Below are 24,018 nucleotides of genomic sequence, written 5' to 3' on the forward strand. Positions count from 1 at the left end.
ACTCTAGAACTACAGCCTTTCCGCCCTCCTCAGGATGGTGAGGAGGGGTTGAGGGGGCAATCTCGATTGTGCCCTGTCAGGGTCCTGCAGGTGTATCTTGACCGGACACGTGATCATAGAGCAACAAACCAACTGTTTGTCTGTTTCAGACCTGACCGCTGTGCAGTCTCCAAATCAAGAATCTCTCTCTGGGTAGTGGAGGCAATCCAGCAGGCATATAAGGCAGTAAATAAACCGTCCCCGGCAGTGCTGCGGGCACATTCCACACGTGGTCTAGCTACCTCATGGGCGTTGTGGAGGGGCGCTTCTCTGGCAGAGATCTGCACAGCGGCCTCATGGGCGACCCCATCAACCTTTACCAGGTTTTATTGTATGAATGTGGCAGCCGGCACTCCGGTGGCGGACCGGGTGCTGGGCATAGCACAGTAGCAGGATTACATTCCGTGCCTCCGAGACTAGGGCCCGGAGCGGGCATCAGCCGGAGTGAGTTTTTTTTTCCAAAGCTAGTCGAGCAACTTGGCAGACTAGGTGGTTCACCCGTTGTGGCTGGCCTTAGCGTCTGGCGGGGCCAGCTAGGCCTTGGTAACGTCTTGCACCTTGGCTATGGGTGTGTACATAGTGTATATAGTTCATAAGTGTATGTCACATGGGTGTATTGACACATGGGTGTCTCTGGTGGTGGTGCATCTCATTCGAATGTAACAACCACTTAGGCTCCCGGAGGAGCAGATATGTCTGCTTAGTTTCCTCGTGGGTGTCTTACAGAGGCATCTCAATATGAATGGAATTCATAGGGAGAGAAGTCGACCGATAGGAAACGGATGGTTACACTGTAACCCAGGTTTCCTAAGGGAGACTTCTCTCCCTGCAAGAAGCCACTCCGAAACAGGCTTCCAAACAGAGACTTTAAGCGAACGCGAGCCGCACCTGAGTGTAGATTATATGGCCAGGTCTGGCCAATCAGCGTGCGGCCGCGAGTGCACACAGGTGGTGCTAATAAGTGTCTTAAAGAGTTATCCAACGACAGCTGCGCTGAATCAGGTATATCTCAATATGAATGGAATTCATAGGGAGAGAAGTCTCCCTTAGGAAACCTGGGTTCAGGCACGTGCACACATAGACATCAAAGGGGGCTTGAGCCCCTGCCTTTTTTTTCAGTCTGTAAAAAGTGCCCTTTCCTGACCATGAATGCAACATTTCTAATGGTGCTTTGTAAGGAAATTACCCTTTCCATGCCATCACTGAAGGCAGCATTCAAAGAGAATTGCATTTTCCGAGCTCTCTTGGCCTTGAATGCACCATTCCTAATAGGCCTCTACTTGGACCAGTGTTTTTCTGAGCTGCCCCTGAAGGCAGCAGCCACGTGGTGGTTTGCCCATTGACTGTTGAGAGAGCGAGACGGCCCGTCCTCTGCACATGCAGACTGACAGATATCAGTCAACGTGAATCAGGTATGCTTTCATTTAAAGTCTGTGTTTATGTGCCAGGGCACTGAGGGCAGGTCTGGAGGGCATGTCTGGAGGGGATGCAAATCACATCTTATGGTGGTCTATGTAGCAAAAACGGAGTTAAATAACTGCAACTGACTCAGAGTGTCAGAAGGAGGAGAGAGCAATGAGCGCTTCGTCACTGCGCCCTGCAGCGTAGAGGCTGGGGCGGTGTCGTGATGTGCTCTTCAAAGTGGAAATTCGTTCAATTAGCGACACGTTTCGTTCTGAGCTTTTAAAATTAGTTTCTGCTGGTTTTATTAGACTATTTCCGACACATGCAGTAAGATAATTCATTTAAGAATTTTGAGCGTGAGTATGGGTTTTTTCCCTCCGTATTTCCCCCTTCTGCAATGCGTGCAGCTCCTATCATAGCCTATCCGAGGAATGTTTTTGTTTAGATGGCTGGAGGATTCAACTTGTCTTCTCGTTTTGTTAATGTGTTTTTTTCTGCTTGTAGATGTAAAAATAAACGCTTTATAATGAAAAAAAAAATCAAGCATTTGTTGTGGTAATGGTTTAATGGGGCACAGACAGTCAAATAGCGCATTTTAATCTTCTCGTTATGAGGGTCGGTTGTCGGTCAAGAAAAATTATGATTTTCGACATCCCTAACTGTAATTCGGCTTTGTCTGATATCGATATGTATTCCGTAGCCAGTAGCCAGTGATGACTGAGTGAGCCTCATTCATGGCTACTGGCCTGGGTAGTTGTTGTGGCTCTTGTTCGACTTAAATTAATGAATGAATGAATTAATAAATACATAAATAAATAAATAAATAAATGAATAAATAAATAAATAAATAAATAAATAATATATGTTATTATTATTATTATTATTATTATTATTATAGTATATAAATATATATAGATCTATATATATAGAGATCGATTGTACTTAAATCCCAGATACAAAATTGTGTAGGCTAAGTCGTTCTGACTTTCTATTGCCTAGCTAAGTTGTTCAAGAGGTGAACGTCTGTTTGGTAAAATAGTTCACATCCTTCCAGAATGTGAGAAGAAAGAGGTAGGGTTACCAGTTTACCAGTTGAATGTTTTGACAATCATTATAGTGGACAAAACGATGCATTTAAAATGGTTAGCATAAATTACCTTGTTTATGGGAGATTGATTTTACTTAAATCCCAGATAAAAGTGTGTAGGCTAAGTCGTTCTGGACTTTCCATTGCCTATAGAATGTGAAGTTGTTCATTTGCACATGTTACATTCAGGGATTATGCGGTGTTGCATTTTGCAGCATTCATTGATGCAGGCAAAACAAGTTGTGTTACTGCAAAGCAATTCTGTATGTTGTGTATTTTTTATGTATTTTTATGTGCCTTTATTTGACAGTTTATTCAACACCAGTGAAGAAAGAAGCTCTGTTATATTCTGCTGTGTGTCAACTTCTTGAGCTGACTTAGAGGTTTTATGTACATTTACAGTTCCAATTATCTCGTATTTCAACATCTCTCCATGACAGAAAAGTGTTCAAATGTAAACTCTAAATGTATGTTCATGCAAATGATTTGGCAAATACATTTTGTACTTTTTTCTATAGCTGTGCCTCCTTATTTAAATTCAAATAATTTACACAGTAGAATCGAAATAACACATTTTTAACACAATAATGTGTCTAGATAAGGACCACACATTTTGTGTTATATTTGACACAATCACTGTGCTTGGGAAAACAACAAAAATATTGTGTTACAACGTTTAACACACAAGTTACACAACTTCTGTGTTAAAACTTTTTAACAGAAATCGATGGGCCTTTTTTCACAGCAGTCATTTTGTGTCTAGAAGGCAGGGTAAACATGTCCAAGCTAAATATTAATAAGGGCTTCCAACTTCCATCTATTTAGGTGTTCCAGTGCTGGGGCCCTCCTTAATATTTTGGTTGCACCTGTGTTCTCCCTGCCTTTTAAACACAAAATGGCTGCTGTGAAAAATGCCCATGATGATGAATAAACAAAAGCCAAGGGAGGTGCAGATAAAAAGAACAAAGGAGGTGCAGATATGTTTCATGCCAAGAAACTAAAATAAAACTTGGGTTGGATGCTGGTAAATATGCATCAGGGACATGTTTGCAGGGGCACCCGTCATTGTACAGCAATGTGTGCCTCGGGATCATGTCTATGTTCCCCAGGTTCTATGTTCCCCGGGTTCTATATTCCCCGTTTTTCACTAACCTCTCCCAGCCCCCACGCCAAACCTAACCTCCCCCCATGCCTAAACCTAACCTCCCCCAGACCCTAACCCAAAACCTAACCTCTCCCACCCCCACGCCTAAACCTAAGGTCGGCATTGCGGGTGGTCGGCATAGCGGGTGGACACCATTTGGGAAAAAAGGGGAACATAGGACCCGGGTAACATATGACCCGGGGAACATAGGGATGACCCTGTGTGCCTCTCCATGCTGACCATAAGCCATTTCGACACATGAAGTCTGGTCTCTGCCCAATAAATCAGGCCTGGGTATTTAGCAGACTTACCCTTCCAGACATGAGGGATCATTTCGACACATGAAGTCTGGTCTCTGCCCATTAAATCAGACCTGGGTATTTACCAGACATACCCTTCCAGACATGAGGGATAATTTCCACACAGTGGCCTCTATCTTCTGACAGGCGCTATCCCTAAATAGCGCTTTGCGCACTGTTTGCGGGTGCCTTAAGGCACGGACGATAGCATTCCGCCTTGCACCGTCCGCCAGGTGTTCTGCCGAGTTTCGCTCCCCCGCCGAGCAGCAAAAAAAAACATCCCCACCTCATGGGAGCTACTTGTAATGATTTATACAGAAATGTAACTGTTTCAAAGTGATAGAATTGTCTGGTAGACATGACCTCCCTGTTAGTTAAAGTTAAAACAGCCCTGATGTTGGGGATGCAACTCTCGGCGGGCAGGCGGAAACGTGGCACCTGTCGCAAACACAAATTAGCGCCGTGCCAATTCTGCCAAAAATCATCTGCGCCCCAAAATGCCTGCGCAAACAGGATTTGGGCGGTCTTAACTACCAGAATTATTCGCAGGCGTGGCCAGGCAAGGCTGGTATTACGTCAATCAAAACCAATCAGATTCCCCTCTCGCAATTGTTGTTTGCGCGAGGTTGCCTCGCTGAGGCATGCAATATGCTGTAATTCTCTCCATGCATAATAGAGTGTACTCACTCCTGCGAGGACAGAGAGAGCTTATTGGCAGATCGTCTGTGGTGCCAATGATGACCCTCCGCATTATAAAGGTAAATTCCGCCCCCAAATTGCATTGCGCACCGCGTTAAACGAGCGCAAACACAAAATTTGCGCTTCTGGGAAGATAGAGGCCATTAAGTCTGGACTCTGCCCATTAAATCAGGCCTGGGTATTTAGCAGACCTACCCTTCCAGACATGAGGGATCATTTCCACACATGAAGTCTGGTCTCTGCCCATTAAATCAGGCCTGGGTATTTACCAGATTCACCCTTCCAGACATGAGGGATCATTTCCACACATGAAGTCTGGTCTCTGCCCATTAAATCAGGCCTGGGTATTTACCAGATTTACCCTTCCAGACATGAAGGATCATTTCCACACATATAATTTTATAATTTAATATTAGGCTATAGTATCATTATGATGCACACATTTTTACACATTTATTATTTTTCTATTGTAATGCACACATTGAATAAAGGCAACTACATAATTTGTGTGTGTGTTTTGTGCTTATGAACATGATTTACCGTAATTAGAGCTTTCGGCTGTAGATGAAGGTCTTCCTGTGCTTTTTTTAGATCTCTCTTTTTCAAGATTCAAGATTCAAGATTTTTATTGTCACTCCATGGTACAAGTATCACGTGTGAAATTATTGTGCTGTGGACTCCGTTTACAACATAGTACAAATATAACAGGGCATATGAGTGCAAAAACAACAAGAGACACAAGCAATAAGGCAGTATAGTGATAAGACAAGTCAGAGACAGTGGCATATTCACTGCACATAGGTGCACATGTCATGTGCATACATTAGACGTGCTTAAACATTTTAAATTCGGCGTATTTGACATACAGGTGCAAATAGCATATTCCTTATTAAACATACAATTAAACATTAGACATACGTAATGGTAGCAGCTACAGTACGGTACAGTACGGCTACTACACTATTTGTGTATGTTAAGGAGTCTCGTGGCCTGCGGGAAGAAACTGTTCCTCAAGCGATTTGTGCGTGCTTTTGGAACCCTGTATCTCCTCCCTGAGGGTAACAGGGAGAACAGGCTGTTGTGGGGATGGTTTGTGTCTCTGATGATCTTCAGGGACCTCCTGAGGCACCGCTGTTTATACAGTTCATGCAGTTCTGGCAACTCACATCCTGTTACGTGCTGGGCCACGCGTCTCACTCTCCGTAGCGCCCTGCGGTCCATGGTGGTACAGTTCCCAGTAGCCAGTCAGCAGGCTTTCAATGGTGCCTCTGTAGAAGTCCCTAAGGATTTCTGGCCTTAACCCAAATTTCTTCAGGCGCCTGAGTCCGTGTAGTCGCTGTTGGGCCTTTTTGACAACAGTGGCGGTGTGGCCGGCCCAAGTCAGGTCCTGGTGGATGTTGACTCCCAGGTACTTGAAGCTGTCCACCCTTTCCACCACTGTGCCGTTGATGGTGATTGGGGGGGTGCGCCCCCCCCCCCCCCCCTCCTGTATTCTACAATGATCTCCTTGGTCTTGGAGACGTTCAGAGAGAGGTGGTTGTTCTGGCACCATTGTTCCAGGGCCCCCACCTCCTCTCTCTAGGCCGTCTCGTCCCCCCCCCGAGATCAGCCCCATGACTGCTGTGTCGTCTGCAAACTTCACGATGGTGTTCGAAGTTTGAGTCGCCACGCAGTCGTGTGTGTAGAGGTCGTACCAGAAGGGGCTGGAGACGCACCCCTAGGGCGCTCCTATGCTGATGGTCAGTGGGGAGAAGGTGAGGTTGCCCACCCTCACCACCTGGCGGCGGTCTGTCAGGAAATCCAGGATCCAGTCGCACATTGCTGTGTTTAGTCCCAGATCCTTGAGCTTGCGTACCAGCCTGGAGGGTACTATGGTGTTGAATGCTGAGCTGTAGTCCACGAACAGCATTCTTACATAGGTGTCCTTCCCCTCCAGGTGGGACAGGGCGGTGTGGAGCACGTGTGCTACTGCATCCGCTGTGCAGGTATTTTACAACACAAGCTTGTCCACTGGACGGTCGCAGTCGTGTTTGCCCGCCAGAAGCTCTGTCAAATTTTAACATTGTTATCCGGTTTTAAGCTCGAATTTCAGGCTGCACCTTTTATCCATCTATACTGCTGCACCCTATCTTCATACTGGACTAAGTGTTTTAATGATCGACTCCCTGGGTTTTAGATTATTTTAATTTAAAACCACCGACTCCTGACTTGACAGGCTACGCCTAGCTGTGTAACATAGCCACCAGCTACCGTTAGCGAACAGCTAAATAGCTAACATTACCGGCAAGCGATCAACGGGCAATAACGGACCAGCCGGTCCGTTATTGCCGAAGGCAAGTGCATAGCAACTGGACTTCCAATGAACTTGTACAGTTCATTGTAACTCAAAATCAAGCTTCGGCCGTCGGGTGCGGGGCCGTGCTGAAGCTAATCTGCTAGCAGCCCCGACGGCAATAACAGCAACCTCCCCGATACAGTGTGGTTTGTTTTTAGGCACTTCGAGGGTCGCGGCACATCCTCACTACCACAAGGATTATTCTCCGTTAAGAGCCGAACACTCTGTTTCAGAGCGGAACACTCCAGCGGGGCTGGCCGGCAATCTTGGCTGGGCTTGTCTGCAGCCCTGGGTCCAAGTTGCAGCCGGCTAGCCTTCCAGCTAGCCCACCTGCTAGCTACCATCCACAACCCTTCGCTATGTGACCAACATCAGGATCGGGATCTACTTGAGCCCGTTGGCTTCGTGACAACAACAACAAAAAAGTTTTTGACAGCATGTCAACACTTACCTCCTCACCAGTCACGGAGATATCCAGGGTTCGGACTGAAATCTCGTCCCTTGAGTGCATCCTCCATGATGTCGTACAGCGGCAAATCCACCTCGCCTCTCGGCTGGCAGACCTACTGAGGGTCGCTGTTCCCTCCGACTCGGAGCGCCCAGGAGCCAGCCAAATCCCGGGTCCATCCTGGGCATCTGTTGCAGCGAAGGAGAGAAGGATCTCTCTCCCACGGTTTTCCCCTGCTGAGGACATCCAAGGCTTCGGGTCTTTTCCTCTGTCCAACTTGTTCAGCCCACTGGAGGACCTATCCAACCCGGCAGCCGAGGACGCCCACACGGCACAGCAACCCCCCGAGCGGGGCCAGGTACCCTCAAAAGTATAGAGGAAACGTCGGCACGACAAATCCCTGTCACCCCCGGCACAAGAAAAGCGAGCCTGACACCTTCCCCCCTCGTCGCCCTCTCTCCCCCACCTGAGCCCCGCTAACCCACCTGAGCTAGCCGGTACCACTGCCCATGCTAACACAGCTAGCCTAGCTACTGCTGCAGCTAGCCTAGCTAATGTCAACAACATCTCCCCGGCCCCCAGCATAATTTTTCCGCCCCCCGATTACATCCTCGTAGGCGACTCGATTATTAGACACGTCGCCTTCCCTAAATGTGTAACATACTCTTTCTCTGGAGCAAAAGTTCTCAATCTGGTAGAATATATTCCATCGATCGTCGAGCTTTACCCGTCTGCTAAATCAGTTATCGTTTATGTGGGTACAAATGACACCAGGTGTAAACAATCAGTGAAGCTGCAGAATGACCTCGAAACCCTTGCTGATACGATAGAAAGCCTGGGGAAGATCTGTATATTCTCTGGCTTGATTCCCACCCTCAGACGAGGTTCTGAATCATTTAGCCGTATCTTCAGCTGTAATCAATGGCTACGTAATTTCACCTCCGCATGTGGCTACGAGTTCATTGATCACTTCAACTTTTTCTGGAATTCAGCCCATCTGTACAAACATGACAATCTTCACCCCAACAATAAAGGAATTACAGTCCTGGCCACTAATATATCCCGCAAGTTAGCCACCCTGAAAGATTGACATTATATCTCTGGTAGTATTATTCAGCGTTTCACCCCCTCCCCTCCACTTTTCCTATGTGAATCTCCACTGACCACTCTCCCTTGCCCTCCGGTCACTTCCGGCCCCCTCCAGCCTCCCCCTGCTCCCCATTCGAACATCACTATCCCCCCCTTGTGGCCAGGTGGGCTGCCTGCCACGGGCCAGCCAGAATTTCTGGTCGCCAGCACAGAGCCCCATCTACCCGCCTTCCCTCTCAACAACAATAAGCTGGACTCTGGCCCCCAACATATCAAGGCTGTTCTCCTCAATGTGAGGTCACTGTCAAACAAATCCTTGCTCGTCAGTGACTTGATTACCGACTACACGCTTGACCTAATGCTTCTGACAGAGACCTGGCTGGATCAGGACACCAATATGGCTGTTCTTTCTGAATCAGCCCCACCAAACTTTAGTTTTATTGACACTCCCAGGCCTGACAAGAGGGGGGGGCGGTGTAGCGATTATTTTCTCTGATAGATTCCAATGTAGGCAGGTAACATTTGGAGACTTTTCTTCCTTTGAATATCTCGCTGTCACCCTGAAGAGCTCCTCCACTGTCTTAATACTTATTATTTATCGACCACCAAAGTACTCAAGTAGCTTTTTTGATGAGTTTGCTGAACTATTGTCATTAATTTCCATCAAATATAACTGCATTTCTATTTCTGGAGATTTCAATTTTCACATTGACAATGCTAATGACAATTATGCTAAATAACTGATCAATTTACTAGAGACATTTGAACTGTCCCAGCATGTCTCTGGCCCTACTCACAACAGAGGCCATACCCTGGACTTAGTCATCTCGAGGGGTTTTATATGTTCATCTATCTCCAAAATCGATGTTGCCCTGTCTGACCACCTCTGTATCTTTTTTGTAATGGAGATCTCCCCTGTAACCATTCCCAGATCACAAACCATCAAAAAACGTAACATTACTCCTAGCTCCAGTTCTCTGTTCATGGAACATTTCTTCTCTCCTTTAACAACCTCCTCCTCTTCTACTCCTCCTACCTCTGTCAATGACATTCTTGTTATCTTCAATGCAACTGTCCTGAATGTTATTGATAGTGTGGGGCCTGTTAGAACAAAAATGGTATCTGGCAAGCTTAAAGCACAGTGGAGGAATGCTGCCTCTGTCAGGAATATGAAGAAAAACTGCAGGAAAGCTGAGCGTAAATGGCGCAAATCGAATCTGCATGTTCACCACACTATTTACAAAGATAGCCTTCACTCCTACAACCTTGAGCTAAAAAAATCGAGACAATCATACTTCTCTGACATCATTAACAAAAATGTAAACAATGCCCGTACCCTTTTTGCCACTGTTGATAGACTGATTAACCCCCCGCTATGTGTACCACCTGAATTCCTTTCCACTGATAAATCACCGTCAATCACTCAATTCTATTAGACAGGTTAGAAAACTGGGTGGGGCTCACTGGTACGGCCCTCCAGTGGTTTAAGACGTATCTCCAGGACAGAAACTACTTGGTATCCATTGGCAATTACACCTCTGACATAACTCAAATGATATGTGGGGTCCCACAGGGATCCATCATGGGGCCTGGCTATTTAACTTATACATGCTCCCTTTAGCTCTAATTATGCAAAGAAATCATATAGCCTACCATAACTATGCAGATGATACACAACTGTACATAACTCTTTCGTCAGGCGATCATGCTCCCATTGACTCACTCTGTCAGTGCATTGATCAAATTAACGACTGGATGTGTAAAAACTTCCTCCAGCTAAATAAAGACAAAACTGAGGTGATCGTTTTTGGTCCGAAAGAACGACAACTTCAAATTGCAGCCTGCCTCGAGGTTCTTTCCTTTAACCCTTGTGTAATGTTCATATTGTTGTTACTCAGCCAGTGTTTGTGGGTCTGATGGACCCGTTGCATTTTGTGGCTTTTAATGCCTCACAATCAAACACTTTTATGTTAAAATAGTGAACAGATGTTTACCTTATCCCAATTACAAGCAGTATAAACAATATATATGGTTAATATTTGCCCTTTACCTTTGTTAGGTCACATTTATAACTTCACTGTCAGACTCAGAATTTTCAGAAATGTGATCCTCAAATTCTGAAACCTCTTCTTCTGAATCCTCTCCCTCTACATCATCATCAAAAACTTCTCTCTCTTCCAAAATCAATTGCAGGGCCCTCTGCGCAGAGTACCTTTTGGCCATCTTGATCGGTTGTGATAAGAAACCACACTGGCAAAGCTATAATTATAGTGTCCCGCCTCCAATTTGTAGCAGATAGAGTGTGAGAAAATAAAGATTCCCGCAAAACAGAGTGTCAAATGTGCGAGAAAATGAGAGCAGACAAAAATGAAATGAGAGCAGACAACAAACAATGTTGCAACCTTGTGTGGGAACTGCTTCTTTTGTGTTTCTGCACCTGCGGTTCCCACACAAGGTTGCAACATTGTTTGTCAACACTGTCTGCTCTCATTTTCTCGCACATTTGACCCTCTGATGTTCTGTGTACCTACACTCTGTCCTCCTCCTGTCTAGGCCTGCTGTGTGTGTGTGTGTGTGTGTGTGTGTGTGTGTGTGTGTGCGTGTGCGTGTGCGTGTGCGTGTGCGTGTGTGTGTGTGTGTGTGGTACACAGAACATCAATTTCCACACTTCTATTAGCCCCGGACATCTTATATGTAATAGAAATGTGTAGGGGGGGTGTATGGTGTGTGGTCATTAAATATGTATTCTGATATATGTTCTTCACAGAAAATGAGCCAAAGTCAGTGAGTCTCAGTTTGAAAAATTAATTAATTGTATCATTTTTCTTTTAATAAAAAATGAAAACGGGTCCCACAGACCCGAACACCACACAAGGGTTAAGCCAAAGGACCAAGTAAAAAAGCTTGGAGTTATTATCGACTCCGATCTTAATTTCAGCTCACACATTAAGTCGGTCAGAAAATCTGCTTTTTATCATCTTAAAAATATTGCTCGGATTAGGGGCTTCATATCCAGTCAGGACTTGGAAAAACTAATTCATGCCTTTATTTACAGTAGATTAGACTACTGTAACAGCCTTTTTTCAGGTCTGTCAAATAAAGAACTTCAGCAACTCCAGCTCATTCAAAATGCTGCTGCTAGGGTCTTAACTAGGACTGGGAGGGCTAATCACATTACCCCTGTTCTTAAATCTCTACATTGGCTCCCTGTAGGTTACATAATTAAATTTAAAATCCTTCTTTTAGCCTACAAATCACTCAACGGCCTAGGCCCACAATACATAGCAGATCTCCTCCCTCGCTATGAACCAACTAGACCTCTCAGGTCAGCTGGGTCCGGCCTAATAGCTGTCCCAAGGATCCACTCGAACCAGGGCAGGGCCGCCTTTACACACTGTGGTGCTGTTAGCTGGAACAACCTGCCTGAGGCCCTCAGATTTTCCTCAACACTTCCTATTTTTAAAAATGGTCTAAAAACTTTTCTGTTTAGCACTGCTTTTAACTGTTGAAATGTCTATTTATCCTACTATTTTCCTGTATTGACCAAACGTGTAGCATCTTTTTATCTTCTTTTATTCTCTTATGTCTGTAATGTCTTGTGAAGCACTTTGAATTGCTTTATGCGTGGGTTGATGCGCAGGAACGACCGGCGCACCTCATCCTCAGTGATGGTGAGAGGGCGGTCTGGATCTGTGGGGGGTGGGAGGTGGGGGGGGGGTTGGTGGTTGGGTGGGAATGGGAGGGGGTGGGGGTGCTGAGAGGTGGGGGGGGAGGGGAGGAGGGGAGGTGGTCGGGGGGAGGAGGGCAGTGGGGGTGGTGTGGGGGAGGAGAGGAGGAGGGGTGGTGGGGGGGCGGAGAGGAGGGATGGGGGGAGAGGTGGCAGGGGGGGAGGAGAGGAGGGGGGGAGGTGGGGGGGAGGAGAGAGGGGGGGTGATGGGGGGGAGGAGAGGAGGAGGGGTGATGGGGGGGAGGAGAGAGGGGGGGTGATGGGGGGGAGGAGAGGAGGAGGGGTGATGGGGGGGAGGAGAGAGGGGGGGGTGATGGGGGGGAGGAGAGGAGGAGGGGTGATGGGGGGGAGAGGTGGCTGAGGGGGGGGGAGGAGGGGGGGTGGTGGGGAGGAGAGGGGTAGGAGAGGAGGGGGGAAGGAGGGGAGGCGCTCTGGCAGAGGGGTTGAACCTGGCGTAGAACGCGTTGAGTTCGTCTGGCAGGGTGGGTGACGCGTTGGCGTTTTGCTGTCTTTCCCCTTTGAAGTCTGTGGCAGCATGGAGGCCTCTCCACAGGTGTCTGGGGTTGTTGGAGTCCAGTTTTGCCTCCAGCTGCCTTCCATATTCTCTCCGCGCTTTTTTTATTGTAGCTCGGAGGGCGTATTTCGTCTGCTTGTATTGTTCTGGCGTCCCGGACTTGAAGGCGGTAGTCCGGGTGTGAAGTGCAGCCCGGACATCACTGTTGATCCAGGGTTTCTGGTTTGGCATTGTTTTAACTGTTTTTGTGGGAACTATGTCCTCTGTGCATTTTTTTATAAAAAATGACCCCGTTTCAGCGTATCCTTCCAGGTCTCCTGTGTTGAATTCTCCCCATATCACTTGGTCGAAACAGTCTCTCAGGATGTCATCTGATTCGTCTGACCAGCGTTGGGCGGTTCGGTAGACTGGGGGGTGAAGTTTGAGCTTTGGTTTGTGTTTAGGGACGAGCCAGATAGAGGTGTGGTCCGATTTGCCGAATGGGGGGCGGGGTGTTGCTTTGTAGCAGCCAGGAATGTCCGTGTAGCACTGATCCAGAGTGTTTTTGCCCTGTGTGCTGCAGTGTATGTTCTGGTGGAGGGTGGGCATTCTTTTTCTCAGGTTCGCTCTATTAAAATCTCCTGCGACCACCAGCGCCGTTTCTGGCTGTCTTGCCTTCTGTGCGCTGATCGCGTGGTCCAATTCTCTGAGAGCGTTATTTGTGTCTGCTTGTGGTGGGATGTACACAGCTGTGAGGGTGACTGTGGTAAATTCCCGTGGACTGTAGTGGGGTACGCACTGAATCATGACATACTCCAGGTCTGCTGAGCAAAACGTCCCGATATTAGTGTTGTTGGTACTCCAGTTCTTATTAATCATCAACCAAACATCGCCCCCTCTTTTCTTACCGGAACGTTTTGGGTCTCTGTCGGACCTGTGCAGGCTAAATCCAGGTATTGTGATGGCGTGGTCTGCTGTCTCAGGTGAGAGCCAGGTTTCAGTCAGACACAGAACGTTACATTGCGCTGTCTTTTTGAAATTGTGCTCGCGCTTTCAGTTCACATATTATTCATCACATATTGTTCATCACTTATTCTCCAAAGATTGGACATTTGCCAGGAGTACGCTGGGTAACGGTGGCTTGTTAGCGCGCCTTCTTAGGCGGGCGAGAATTCCCCCTCTCCTACCTCTTTTCCGTTAGTGTTTTATAAGTTCGGGAAATTCCGTGAGGTCGGGAGCTTGACAGTTTTGTTTGGGGTTTTGTTTGGGGTTTTGTTTGGGGTTTCTGCCAACTGTGGGAAAATTGGCCAACGATGGTTTGACAGACCCCCCCAGGGCACTCTCTGTGCGTTTCTTTTCCTCTGACAGTGAATTGGTTATGGCTAGATTGAGATTATGGCCGAAACAATTTAGCCATTGCCACTTCAGTGACTTAACACAGCTTTAACATTGGATGCGTTGTCAGTTGTTATAGCTGCCAGTTTTGTCGGGTCCAGTTGCCAGTCACGCAGGGCTTCCTCAAGTGCTTCGGCCAAGTTTGGTGCTGTGTGGGTATCTGGGAAGAAGCTTGTCTGGAGGCACTTTGAAAACATCTTCCATTCCTTGTTGATTAAATGAATGGTCAGCGACATATACGGTGTCATATTAGTACTAGACCACATGTCCGTCGTCAGCGCAAAGCTATGGCCCTCTGATATCAAATCTTGAATCTCGTTTCTCACTTTGTTGTAGAGCTCAGGGATGGCAGTTTGTGAGAAATACTTTTGATCTGGTGGGTCATATTGGCGGTCCATTGTCAGAAGCATGGATTTAAATTACTGCTTTTCCACCGTTCTGAATGATACCATATATTTAGCCAGGTAAGTGGCTACTGCTGAAGTGCAGGCTTTCCATCTCGCGCTGTCCCGTTTATATTTTTTGCCCTTAGCAAATGCCCCTTGTGATTGTTTTGAAGTAGAAGCCGGCTCTCCCCCTTTCGCTGCAGGGCCCATTTGTGCAGCAAGGGAAACATGATGTTTGCGTAGATGGGCATGCAAATTAGATGTATTACCACCTTTTGCCTGGACTTTTTTCCTGCAGTGTTTACAAGTTGCCTCGTCCACATTTTTCGGCTCACCTTTTTCATCAGCTTCAAATCTGAAATGTTGCCATAATGGTGCAGTTTTTGTTTTCTTTGATACCAAGTCTGTCGGCGTAGCCATCATCTCCTCTCAGCCTCATCGTCACCTCTGCTCCTCAAAACAACTTTCAAACCCATCCCCACCCTCCCCCCGCCCGAGACCCTAGAGTGAAATTTGATCTCCTTCATGTTGCTGCGTGCTGACTGACACACTCTTCTCATCAGCACTGCAGCAGCTCTCAGGGGCCCTTTACACGAGGACAGTTTCGGGAAGAAACGACACAATAGCGTTTCCTTCCCACCTTTTCCTTCACACCTTCTCCCTGTTTACATGAGCACTGTTGACTTTTTAAAACGCCGTAATGTACATGCCAGGTCGCTAGGTGGCAGTGTTATCATCTTATTCTTTGCCCATACAGGGACGCTTCTGCATGACGTCATTTCGTAATCGTCTTTCCGTTAAACACAGAAGTAGAGTATGCCTACCGCAGTCATTTAGACAAAGTTTTAATATTTGTCGGGTGAGAACGTAACATATATGTGACCAGTTTATCAGAATAACGCCTATTGGAAATCTTTAACGAGCAGCGAGGACCGAGAGCGCTGACTGTGATCTGTCAAACCCTACTGTAGTTAGGCTACTGGCAGTGAGAAAACACTGTCGATGTGCTTTTGTAACTAACGTTAAATGCCGACCGGGTACAGCCATCGGCTCCTCGCAGCAGTAACGTTATGAACATGTAACTGAAGTTGGCCGCAGTGTAGCTTAATTCTGAATGTTGCCAAACTTCATTCATACTGACGTTTTATTTTGAAAATGGTTGCCAACTCGCGCACGGCTATGGCATAATCACGTGTGTCGCGTGTGCAGGCACGTCAGAGTTCCTGAAATGAGCCATCTCAAGTGATTACATGGAGCCCTCAGCGGCGAGCGTGACCAAGAATTTAACTCTGGAGGGTGGTTTCAAAATGTGTCGTTTCCTAAGCCCGAGTAGCATTACTGAACATAACAACATGCTATGAAATAACAATTCCACCGTTGAATCTTATACTGGAAAGTGAAGCGACTTGAAATTAAAGTGCATTGTCATTACACATTTACACACTGCAACAATATAGCTCAATGAATAAACAAAATGATTCACAGCTTCTCACGTTCAATAAGTGTATAAACAAAACAGTAAAACAGTTCACACCTTCTTAAATATACTCAGGTTCACATTAGCATTGCATTTTGTCTAGTTTAGTTCAGGTGCTTTGCATTGGGCTTAGAAACTCTACCAGAACTAGTGAGATACATTGAAGTAGTAGGCTGAACTAGGTGTTTGTTCTGTATCACTACACACTTCTCTAACACTTTAATGTGAGTCTTTTCAGCACTTGTTTGTTTTTGGCATTGTCCTGATGGTGTTAGTTCAGTGTTATCAGATTTTTCACTCATTTGTGTTTTGTCACATCTGTGGTTCAGTTGTGTATTGTGTCACATCAGGTTCATTTTCATGTGTGATGATGGGTTTTGGAGGCTGTGGCTCCAACACTGGTAGAATGTGACGTTACGTCTGTTTTCCTTTCCTTCAGACTCGACCACGTATGAGCGTGGCTCACCACACTTCCTCCTTACAACTCTCATTTTGTAATTTTGTCATGTTCTTCTTGTGTTTGGAGTCTCACCACTTGGTTTGGTATTAGGGAAAAGTGGCTTGCTTGTCTTGTCATGTCTTAGCAGCGTTTCTGAGCACTTCACTTCTTTGTGAGCTGGGCTTTGATTTGATTGATTGATTGATATCTTTATTGAAACAATAAATGCAGGATCGTACAAGACAACACAACATGCCATATTGCTCAAAATGAATAAAACACAATAAAGCCTGAGGGCTTATTTCCATTGTGGTCCTTGTGTGTGGGACAAGAGGAGTGAATCTGTATGCAGGTATGAGCGCGTGTGTGCACGGGCAAAGACAACACAAACAGATAACATTTAACACTCAAACCAAACATTCTTAACCTTAAGTGAATGGTTATTTAGATACCTAGCAAGAATGCATCATTCAATAAATAATAAGATAGAGACCAGCTCATAAACTAAAACAGGAACCTACCTAGGGTTTAAAACCCGCGACTATTCAGGGGACATAAGAAAAGGAAATTAAAAGGTTAGGATCACATTTGGGAGCCAACCAGCCATTTTTTCAAGGCAAGCTTAAAAGAGAACCTGGAGTTAAGGGTCTTAATACTCTCAGGGAGTTTATTCCATAAAATAGCTGCTGAGTAGGAAAAGGTGCATTTAGAGTTTTAAATTTAGGGGGAACAATGTTGGTGGTGCTTCCTCTTGTGGAGTAGCCATGTACCTCACTGACTTTACAAAAATAGTCAGAGAGGTAGCGAGGAGCCTCCCGTTTAAAGATCCTAAATACCATGCATAATTTGATTTGAGAAACCCTCTCCTCCACTCTGAGCCACCTAAGGCTATGGAAGTGAGAGGGGAGGAGATGGACTCTGGGATGAAGTTTCAGAATAACCCGTATTAATTTGTTCTGGGAGGTCTGAAGTCTGTTTTTGAGTTTGATGGTGATTCCCGTGAACCAGGAGGAGCAAGCATAGTCAAAGTGACATTGAATCAGAGCATTTGCCAAGGTTTCAATGGCGCTCTTGTCAATGAAAGAATAAATTCTGGATAGGAATTTGGTTCTTTGATTAACTTTGGAAATCACTTTTAAGGCCATGCTTTCTCCAGTAAGTTTGTTATCTAAAATGCAGCCAAGGTACGTAATCTCCTCCTTGGTGTTAACAACTACGTCACCTACCATGATTTTAAAATCGGGGGACTTTTTTAAATAAAAATTTGACCCAAATAAAATGGCCTCCGTTATCCCCAGATGAAGTGATAATTTGTTATCCGAGAGCCACACACTTACACTGTGAAGCTCACTGCTCAATTTCCTTTCGATCTCCTCCTTGTCCTTGTGCGAGAACAAGAGGGCAGAGTCGTCTGCGAAAAGGAACAGGTTGCAATCACAGGCCGATTTCATATCGTTAATATAAATTAAAAAGAATAAAGGCCCTAAAATACTTCCCTGGGGGACCCCACACGTCAGGGGGAGGGGACATGACATTGATCCATTTACGTCCACCACCTGCTCCCTACCCTCCAGGTAGGACCTAACCCAGTTGAGGGAAGTGCTGTCGAAGCCGAGAGCCCCAAGCTTACACAGAAGGACATCATGGTTAACGGTGTCAAATGCTTTTTGTAGGTCAAGCATGACCATACCACAGCATTTGCCAGTGTCAACTTCCTTTCTGATGTGATCGTTTAGAAAAAGCAAACAGGTGTCAGTTGAATGAGATTTTCTGAATCCAGACTGAAATTTAAACAGGAGCTCCCGAGATGCAAGGTAACTGTCTATTTGTTCAAAAATGACTCTTTCCATTAACTTAGAGATGGAGGAGAGGATTGAGACTGGGCGATAATTTCCTGGTTCAAGTTTACTTCCTTTTTTATGAAGGGGGATTACCCTGGCTTGTTTGAAATCATGGGGGACATGACCTTCTCTAATAGACAGATTGATTATATGAGTAATATAAGGTGAAATCGAATCAGCTGCATCTCGGATGAACCTGCTTGGGATGTTGTCAATACCTGTAGCTTTGGACGGCTTAAGGGCCCTGAGCTTCAACAGCACCACCTCCTATGGCACCTCCTGAAACTGGAAGTCATCCGGCCGTACTCCTAAGTTTGAGTAAAAGCTCTCTATGTGGTCTTTACCATACCGTCCAGAGTGGGAGGGTAATTTACTAACCAAGGTCCTAGCAATGGTTGTAAAGAAGCAATTGAAGATGCCAGCGACAAGGGATTTATCAGATGTTAAGGTGCCTTCAGAGTTTAAGTTCACGTTAAGAGATCTAGTTTTAAGTTTGTTATTGTAGCCCAATTGATTTAAGGATTTCCAGAGCTTTTGGGGATCATCCTTATTCTCTGCAATTACCTCATTATAGTACTCTAATTTTGCCTTTTTAATCAGCCTATTTACTTCATTTCGGTGCTTTTTAAATAGGCCGAAGGAAGCTTCATCTTTTATAATCTTGAATTTCTGCAGGCTATCATTTCTAACCTTGATGGCTTCGATGATATCTGCATTTATCCAGGGTTCGGTTCTAGTTTTAAACCTGACCGATTTGACCGGGGCCAGCCGGTTTATGACCCCTAGAAATGTAATCTTAAACAGGCACCATGCATCCTCTGCCGCTGACATATTGAGCACCTGTGACAAGTCCGATTTTCCAAGCTCGTGTTCAAAGGACTCCTTATTATAGTTCCTCGTGGATCTAATTTTGACCGTTTGGTGGCAGTTTATTACTGGTCTCTGAGTTTTACGTGTACAATAAATGAGTGAGTGATCACTTATGCCATACTCAATTACACCACTGTTGGAAATATTGGACTTGTCAGAAGTAAGCACAAGATCAATAATGGTATTTGACGTGGGGGACACTCTAGTAAACTGGGAAATTAATTGATGTAGACTAAAAAGTTTACAAAACGCCTTAAGGGCTTTGAAGCTAGAGGAGTCATGTTTAAGCATATCTGTGTTCAAATCTCCAATGAGAATTGTTTCGCGTTTACCGTGGTCAATAGCGTTGGAAAATGACTCCTCCAGATATTCATAAAAGGCTGACTGGGACGGTGGGCGGTATAAAATCCCGACTAAAAGGGGCTTGGTTTTGGGCATTAAAATGTCCAGCCAAACCGCCTCTAAATGGGCACATTCTAGATCCGACCTTACATTAAAACAAATGTCCGATTGAATCTACCCGCACACACCCCCCCCCCTCTCCTGTTTCTGTCTTTCCTTATAATTGTGTAATTTTGAATTTCGATCTCTGAATCGCTAATGGAGCTATCCAGCCACGTTTCAGAGAACGAAATAATATGGGCCTTGTTGCTCGCAAAGAGCAGCCTAAATTCATCAATTTTGTTTACTAGACTCCTAACATTGAGGTGTATAATATGCAACCCCCGAGCCGACCACAGCCTGTCCAAAGACATGTTCAAACTGTCAGCCGGGGGTGGGGGGATTTGGGTAGAAGGATGGGTTGGGCTCTCCATCTGAGCTACGGGGCCAGGATTAACATTGATGTTACCAGATACTAAAAGGAGTAATAAAATTGCTGATCGGGTTAAGGCATTTTTAATGCCGTTTTTTGGACGTTTAACCTTAGCATTACATGTTTCAACAGACATAGATTCATGCAGGATAAAAGATTTTAACACCAGTAGAGCAGGAGGAAAAACGGATCTTATGTGATCCACTATGAGTAAATTAAAAAGACCATCCGTAGTAAAGTTAGATTTACCTTGACTGACAGTGTCCGTTTCATCGCTAGGCAAATGTGCAGGGACATACAGATCATTTAAATGCATATCGGGTGGAGAAGTCATGGTAATAAAAGCTAAAATGAAATAAACCATGTTGAATTTGGCCATGGCTAGACCAAGGTAACTGTCCGAAAAGCGATGCTGGAGGTGTGGTACTCAAGACCGGCCAAGTCCTGGGGTTTATGGGCTGTAGCTGAGGAGCGACGTTAGCTTTAGCCTCTTACCAGGGATGTACCAACGATGCGAAAGCTAGCTATAGCCTCCGGTGAAGGCCAGTGGCTGCTCCGCTAGCTGCCACCAGCGCGACAGGCCCCGCTTGTTGATGCCGGGTAGGAGTGGCACGTCCACCACGTCCACAAGCGAAGCTAGCTATAGCCTCCGGTGAAGGCCTCTGGAGCTGATCACGAGGTAGCCCGCCACCTCGTTAGGATAGAGGCTACTGGGAGGAGGGTTCCAGCTCTGGGAAGGGGTCAGAGATTTCTGGCTCTTCCACACTTTATGCAGCTGGGACCCTGTATGGTTTTGCTGAAGGTTGAAGCGAAAAGCGAAGAAAACCCGCCGCTGGTAGGAGTTAGCTGCTCCGTTAGCTGCCACCAGCGCGACAGGCCCCGCTTGTTGATGCCGGGTAGGAGTGGCACGTCCACCACGGATCCTGGGTTGAATGCTAACCCCACCGTCGTAGATGCTGACGAGACCCGGTCGAGGGCAGGGTAGATCCCACTGCTGTGTAGGCCAGTGTTTTCACCTGCGCAGATTCTTAGGAGGCAGCTCCGGGGGGGGAAGCCGCCTGAGCTATCTCAAGGGCTATCCTAGCCCAGCTAGCTTCGGCGTCGGGCCTGGCCTCGCTATCGTCGTGGTAGTAGCAGACTGTCCTCAACGGATCCTGGGTTAAAGGCAAACCCCGCCGCTGAGGACTCCACTAGAACCCGGCCGAAGCAGGTCAGGCAGGCAGGCCAGCAGTGGAGGGTGAAAACCCGGCGTTTGAAATGGAGAGTTCCGCTCTGTTCACAGAGATTTCGGCTCTAGGCCAAAAGCTAGCAGGTCTAGCCTTTCAGGCCCTTTGCTAACAGAGAGTTCCGCTCTAAACAGAGAGATTTCGGCTCTGTGTGACAAAAAGATTTACACCCTATAAAACGATACTATAACGGAGTACCGCTCTTTTACAAGAGATTTCGGTTAAAAGTTAAAAACAGGTTCGAATGAGAAGTGCTATAGACACCATCGAGCAGTTTTACGTGGTGTGCAACAGAGAGCGCAGATTGCGACCCTTCGCTTCCGCAACATTCCGCTACTGAATGCTGGCTGTTGTTTTTGCTGCTGGTTTCAAAAGACAGGCAGCGTTGTCCGAGTCCGACTGGACAGACGTCTTTGTGCAGGTGATCCCAGTATATTGTCTCTAGGCACATTCCGTATGTTTAGCAGGTTCAGATAGAAGTCTGTTCCATCTCTTTTTGTTGTTTCAACAGTTTTTTCCCCGCACTCCTCACAGCTCTGTCACTGAGGCCGTTGGACTCAGGGCTGCTTGTCACATGTACTGTTTGGCAAAGTCACAGAAGGTCTGGCTGGTGTATCCCGAGTATGAGTCCATGAGCACAAGATAGTGATGATTATTCCATTCAAATATCTGTTGCAACAACAGACCAGGGCAGATCAGGAACTGTGTGTGGATTTAGTGGCTCTCTTTGTTGCTGGGGCTTCAGGCTGGTACAGATGCTGCATGCCTGAATGGCTGAATGTCTCAATATCATCATTGACTGAAGGCCAGAACACACTTTCTCTTGCCCTTCTCACCTGGGTGTCCTCTGTGCCACGCCTTCAGATACTCTGAGTGCAGGGATACAGGAATAACTGCTCTGCTGCCTTTCATGATGATGTTTTCAACAGCGAGTTTGTCATGGAAACCAAAGAATCGTTCCACTTCCACTGGCACACTGTCTGACTGATACCAAGAAGTGGAGGACTCAAACGCACGACTCATGAGACAGTTGGATAAGGTTAACCAAGTCTTTACTGCTGGCACAAAGATAATCCATACAGCAGAAAAACATTCAAAAACAAAGCACAGAGCTCTTAGCACAAGCTCTTCACATGAGTGAAACAGACAAACTGACAGAGAGAACAGAGAGCACAACAACTAAATACACAGGGAGGCAGGGGTAATTGACATAGGTGAGGGGAGGCAGGGATAATTGACACAGGTGCAACATATCAGACGGGGGCAGACAATCACAGGAGCAGGAAACATGAGGGCAGGAAGTAAAGGTATCTGAAACGAGAGGATAGGTGAATCACAAAATAAAACAGGTAGACAATGAATTTGTGAAACAAGGAAAAACATAACTTACGGCACTGGGCAAGACATGACACTATCTCCCCTCCAGGGACGGCTCCTGACGGCCCATGCAGGTCAGGATGGTGGCGATGAAAGTCAGAGATGAGGCCAGGATCAAAGATGTCCCTCGAAGAAAGCCATGACCGTTCCTCTGGAGCATAGCCCTCCCAGTCCACCAGATATTGACGGCCTCGACCCTTACGACGGTCTGCCAGGAGGCGCTTGACGTATAGACAGTCTCCCCATCGATAACCCGGGGGGGGCGGTGGGGGTCTGGAGGCGGGAATCAGTGGACTATCCTTTACTGGCTGTATGCGGCCAACATGGAACGTGGGATGAATCCTCCAGGCTCTTGGGAGCTTAAGACACACAGCCACAGGATTAATGATTTTAGATATGGGGAATGGGCCCACAAACCTGGGAGCCAGCTTACGTCACACCACCTGCAGTGGAACGTTCTTGGCAGAGAGCCAGACACGCTGACCAGGTTGGTAGGAAGGGGCCGGGACACGCTGCCGATCTGCAACCCTCTTGTACCGGGCCGAGGTCTTAAGGAGCTGCTGATGAGCCCACTTCGCCACACCGCCGGATGAGAGCATGAGCTGAGGGAACACCGACTTCTGTCTCCATCTCTGGGAATAGGCGGCTGGTAGCCATAGGCACACTGGAAGGGGGAGAAACCAGAAGCAGAGCAGGGCAGTGCATGGGGTGCATACTCAGCCCAAATTACATGCTTGCTCCAAGTGGAAGCGTTATGAGAGGTCAGGCAGCGCAGACAGGTCTCCAGCTCCTGATTCATCCGCTCGGTCTGGCCGTTGGTCTGTGGGTGGTATCCTGAAGACAGGCTGACTGTAGCCCCCAGCAGAGAGCAAAACTCCTTCCAGAAGCGGGAGATGAATTGAGGGCCCCGGTCTGACACCACATCTCTGGGAAAACCATGTAAACAGAAAACATTCGACAACATCACCTCGGCCGTTTCCTTGGCCGAGGGCAATTTTGGCAGAGGAATGAAATGTGCCATCTTAGAGAATCTGTCCACCAGCGTGAGCACGGTTGTGTTACCTTCGGAGAGTGGCAGTCCGGAAATGAAGTCCAAGGAGATGTCAGACCAGGGTCCCTGGGGCACAGGGAGAGGACACAGCAGGCCAACAGGACGGCTCCGTTGAGTCTTATTACGGGCACAGACTGGACAGGCGGCCACATATTCCCCAACCTCATGTCCCATGGACGGCCACCAGAAGCGCTGCTTGATGATAAAAATTGTCCTTTTCACCCCAGAATGGCAAGCAAAGAGGCCTGTGTGAGCCCAGTGGATCACCTGAGAGAGATGGACAAACAACCGGTTAAGGGGGCAACCATCTGGGACCGGTGTATCACCCTTTGCTTGTCTGACCTTAGCCCCAATACTCCATGTGATGGTCCCAATCAC

This window comes from Poromitra crassiceps (genome assembly GCF_964638095.1).
Source record: "Poromitra crassiceps genome assembly, contig: HAP1_SCAFFOLD_69, whole genome shotgun sequence".
NCBI classification, from domain to species: domain Eukaryota; kingdom Metazoa; phylum Chordata; class Actinopteri; order Beryciformes; family Melamphaidae; genus Poromitra; species Poromitra crassiceps.